This window comes from Pongo pygmaeus, chromosome 11, assembly GCF_028885625.2.
Source record: "Pongo pygmaeus isolate AG05252 chromosome 11, NHGRI_mPonPyg2-v2.0_pri, whole genome shotgun sequence".
Lineage (NCBI taxonomy): Eukaryota > Metazoa > Chordata > Mammalia > Primates > Hominidae > Pongo > Pongo pygmaeus.
In genome coordinates, this window is record NC_072384.2 from 139,065,654 (window position 1) to 139,071,239 (window position 5,586).

Genomic DNA, 5,586 nt, shown 5'->3' on the forward strand with positions numbered 1-5,586 from the left:
CTCGTTCTGTGTTCTGCCTCTTCATTCCTTGTCCCGGAACCTCTGCCACCTCTCCTACTCTCCTGCAAAGGTGGCTTTTTATCACGAGCAGTCTCAGTCTGTCTTTGCCTCGAAACTAACTGGATTTATGTGGCAGAGATTGCTAGTTTCCATTCATCATCCACTCTCTCCATCTGTGATAATACAACTCAAAGTTTTTAGCTGGACACTTGGATTCCCAGAATAAAGGTCATTTCCCAGCCTCCTGTACAGCTAGATGTGGCTGTTTACCATTGCTTCCTCCTGAAATCCCGTTGATATGACTGGGAATTTTTTTAAAAAAAGCATAAATCCACCAGGATGATTAAAAATAGCAACAAAATTGGGAACCTCTCCAGAAAATAGGTGAATGGTAGTTGACTTAGAAACACCTGAGAAATCTACATTGTAAGAAAGAAATGGGAACATCTGAGCGTCCGAGTTGTCTTGCAGAGTTCCCAGAGGATCTGGAATTGGCACTTCTAGGTACCTCTGGAAGTAGTTGTGAGATAAGGTGAAACTAGGAGCTGAGGCCTGTTTAAGAAGCCGTTAGACTCCCCATTCCACACAGTTGGGCAAGTGTGCCTACTTCAAACCTGTGAAAGACCAGAGGAGGTGTGCCGCTTTCAGCCTTCAGTATCTAAAATCCATAGCTCAGTCGTATTCTCTAGCAAGAAATAAAGCAGAATGAGGCTTCTTTGAGGAATCTCACCAGCCTAAAAGGAAAGACCTAAAGGTACCCATCCATAACATGGCCCAGGACATACCCTCACACATAACGTGGCCCAGGACATGCCCTTACACATCTTTCAGTGCATCCAAGCAAATAAAATAATTCTGAGAATGAAGGCTGTCAGTTTCCAGATTACAAGGGCTGAGCGCACCTAGTGCCAACACAATGGAAGGAGAAAGCACCCTGCCTTCTTCCATTCCTTATCAGTGTGCACATCCAGGCACATGAGTGTGAGATTTCAGAACAGCGGGGAAGGGCTGGAGGGAATGAACAGTACACATGCAGAATATTAGGAATCAATAACTTCACAGTCCTCAGATGCCACATAGGAAACATGGAATGTGGGCCTTCTCCAATTCTGAAGGAAGCTTGTTTCCAGATAGATTAAAAGTCATGCCAAAAGACTTGTAGGCCTTTAAAAATGTATATTCCACACACTGTTTTATTTATTTTTATTATTTTTTTGAGACAGGGTCTCTCTGTCACCTAGGCTGGAGTGCAGTGGCACGAACACTGCTCACTGCAGCCTTGACCTCCCAGGCTCAAGTGATTCTCCTGCTTGAGCCTCCCAAGTAGCTGGGACCACAGGCATGTGCCACCATGCCTGGCTGATTTTTTTGTCAAGACAGGGTTTTGCCATCTTGGCCAGGCTGGTGTTGAATTCCTGGACTCAAGCGATCTGCCCGCCTTGGCCTCCAAAAGTGCTGGGATTGCAGGTGGGAGCCACCGCGCCCAGCCTTTACATACCCTTTTAAATAAAAGGACTAGAGAATGTACTCCAAAAGGAGAAAGCATGGCATAAAGGCAATGGGAGATCCAATGCAAAGAGCAAGGTGACTCCCCAGGAGCACAGCAAAAGGAGGTTCCAGGATGGCAGCCGTGCACTCAGCATAGAAGGCAGCCAGGTTGGGTTTAGTGCTGGTTCCAGAGAAGATGGCTTAACTGTTAGGACACCTGTTGCTTCTGAACATATTGAGGGTTTACATAGGAGCTGAGATTGAATTATTGACAAGTACCTAGGAAACCAAGGAACATAACTCCAAGGAAAACGGGTAGGAAAGAAAAAGTTACCACAGTAATACTATTATATAATTTAGTTATGAATAGTATTTATAGAGTCCTAAAATATAAGCACTGAACAGTAACCATATTATGATAGAAGCCTATTAGGAGAATGGAGGGCAGGAGGAGGACTGATGGGAAGTGTGTGTGAGCACAAGCTGAATAATCGTCATTTCCATGGGGAGAGGTGAAGAGAAAATGCCCAGTCTTGAAAAGCATTTTGCCCCTGGTTGAGTGTCAGAGAGCACACCCCGGGCAGAAAGCATACCCGTGAGAGGCATGTGGGAGAGGCTTTGGCTTCTGTTTAAACCAGCCCAGAAGCAGCACAGCAGAGAGAAACACTGCAGGAGGGCCGAGGGCAGGGCCTTGTGGAAAGCTGTGGAGTCCACACGTCGTGGAAGCCCTTAGTGTGAGGCAAGGATGGGACCCAGCACTGGCCTCTTCAGCAGCAGGCCATCACGGTGAGGGGAGCCACACAGGAGCACCGAAGTTGGGGGAATCTTTCACCTGGAAAGTATGATGTTGAGGGGGCCATGAGCTGCAAATGCACAGTTCAGCACCAGAGAACCCGAGGACGGGGAACCCAGTGCTGGAGAAAGGTCTCATGAGTGCCGTGAGTGTGGGAAGTTTCTTAGCCACAGCTCCAGCTGCAAGCTGCGTTGAACATCGGAGAGTCCACTGTGGTGCTGAGCCTTGTGAGTGCAGCTGATGTGGGAAAGCATTCAGCAAAGGACTCACCTTTCTTTGGTGCCAGAAGGTTCACAACAGAAAGGCCTCATTCATGCAGTAAAGGTTGGAAAACCTGTAGCCATATCGCTAAGTTCATTCAGCATCGGGGAGTTCACACTATAGAAAGTCCTTACAAATGCACAGAAAGTGTTCTGCCAAAGGTCTGCTCTGATTTAGCCCTGGAGGATTTTCAGCTTTAAAATGGCGCTATAGGATCAAGCTGGCTTCACGCCCCCAACAGAAAACCGAAATAAATATACAGTGTGAGATTTTCACCAGCAACAACCCAGGACTCAAATAAGAGTATGAGACAGATTCTGGGGCCACAGAGAAGTGAAAAAACTCCAGGCAGATGGTAGGAGAACCAGACTTCTGCATCCATGATGCCCCTTCCCTGGATTCTGCCTAGCAACAATTGAGTGGAGAATCTTTCCCTGACAGTATTAGTACACTGCTGTGAAGAACTGCTTGAGACTGGGTAATTTGTAAAGAAAAGAGCTTTAATTGACTCACAGTTCTGCATGGTTGGGGAGGCCTCAGGAAACTTACAATCATGGTGGAAGGGGAAGCAGGTGCCTTCTTCACAAGGTGGCAGGAGAGAGTGTGTGTGTGAAGGAGGAACTGTCAAACACTTATAAAACCATCAGATCTCATAAGAACTCACTATCATGAGGACAGCATGGGGAAACCACCCCCATGATCCAATCATCTCCCACCTGGTCCCTTCTTCGACACCTGGGGATTATGGGGATTATAATTCAAGATGAGATTTGGCTGGGGACACAGAGCCAAACCATATCACCGACTCACCGGTTTTTACACTGGGAAGAGTGAGACTGAGGTGGTCAACCAGCTTTCCCACCATGCTAGAATCCCTGGCAGGAGACCTGTCCTTGCACTAACCCACAGGCAGCAGCATGACTGCCTGAAAAGAGAAATCTCTGAGGACAGGCCGTGACAAAGGGGAGGGGGAACTACCATCTCCAGCCCTGGAGAGACTGCTCTGTAACAGCCACAGGAGACGCCAAATCAGAGTGGCTGTTCAGCAGCAGCCACTGGAGGAGGTATGTTTCCCAGCTCCCTTGGGCACAAACCCCTCACCAGCCTTCTCACACTGCTGGGATAATTCCTTTGGGACCTTCCCAGTTCAGGACAGGCAAAGCTCCCATCACGTACTGGAGTTGAGGTGAGCCTGGGCTTAACGTGCCATGTGGAGCTGAAAAGGAGGCAGTGACCTAGTGGTAAAGACTTGCTAAGCAAAAATATCCAATAAAACCCAAAACAAGCCAGAAAGAGAAAACTGGAATAAATAATCCTTCAATGTAAGGACAGATGTATACTCACAAGAAACAACAGCAAACAAGGAACTGTGACCTCTTCAAAAAGGACAAAGCAAAAATCTAGTGACCCTAATGAGAAGACAGTTTGTGAGCTCTCTGACCAAGAATTCAAAATAGCAGTTTTACGGAGACTCAGGGATCACCAAGAACACAGAAAATCACTTCTGAAATTTATGAGAGAAATTTAACAAAGATGGAAATAATCAAACAGAAATCTTGGAACTGAGAAATACGTTTGCTGAACTGAAGAACTCATTAGAGGCTCTTAACAGCAGAATGGACCAAGCAGAGGAAAGAATCAGTGAGCTTGAAGACTGTCTCTTTGAAAATACACAGAGGAGAAAAAAGAATGAGAAGGAATGAAGATCGCCTACAAGAGAGAAAATTACCTCAAAAGACCAAATCTGAGAATCATGGGTGTTCAGGAGGGAGCTGAGCAAGGGCAAGGGGTAGAAAACAGATTCAAAGAAATAATAACAGAGAACTTCCCAAAGCTTGAGAAGGAGTTAAACATCCAGGCACAGGAAGGTCTAGAACACCAAACAGATTCCACCCAAATAAGACTACCCCAAGGCATACACTACTCAAACTCTTAAAGGTCAAGGACAAAGAGAGGATCCTAAAAGCAGCAAATAACATAAATAACATAAATTAATGGAGCTCTGATGCATCTCACAGCAGAATTCTCAACGGAGAACCATACCCTAACCCTAACCACCTTTAACTTGGGGGGTTTTGGCAGGAGGGAATGGAATGGACTTTTCAAAATACTTGATGATTTAGTCCTGGAATGTGCATCACCCAGAACGTTGCTCGGAGTGCAATGAATGGAAGGAACCTCCTGCCAAATCCCAGGCTTGCACTGCATAAAAGCCATTCAGTACAGCCTGTTTGGAAGAGCTTTAAGTTGCAGGTCCAGCCTCTCACCCTCGGCAAACTCCCACCCAAGGAAGACTTCATGAATGCAGGTATAGGGGAAGGCCTTCTACCACAGAGACCTCCTCATTCAGCACCGGAATGTTCACCAGAGACCCATTCCTTACGAGTGCAGCTAGTGTGAGGAAACCTTCAGCCAAGGGCCCCACCTCACTCTGCACTAGAAAGTTCTGGCTGGAGGAGGACCTTAGGTGTGCAGGGAATGTGCACTGTCCTTGTTTGACTTAACAGCACATGCCAGAGAGGAGATCTGAGAGCAGCCTTTGTGGGGATGGCCTTGAGAGCAGCCTTTGTGGGGATGGCCTTAGCCAGAAGTTGAACTTCTGTTCACACGTCCACATTGGGTGCTGCTCATGCATGGTGCTGGGTCTGTGGGAAGCTTGCAGGAGCTACATGGCATATTCCAGCCTGCCCAGAGCCCTTGCCAAAGTCATGTCACTGTCCTCCTCTATCAGCTGCCGGGGACTCCTGAGCCACCCCAGTATGCTCTTTCCAGTCCCTTGACGGAAACCCACGTGGCCTGAGCCCCCATTCCCTTCTCCCTGATTGGATGGATGGGGCATGGACATGACCTAGCTTCGGCTAAGGGGACCTTAGCCAGGGTCTTTTTGTGGCTCACAGGGACGGTTTACCTTTTTTCATGGATGTTGCTGGCCTCATGTGACTGGGTGGATTTGTCTGGCTTCCAACTCAAACTTCTAAGGGAACTGCCTGCCTCATTAGGCTACCTTTAACTTGGGGGTTTTTGTTTATTATGTGGAGTGGCTG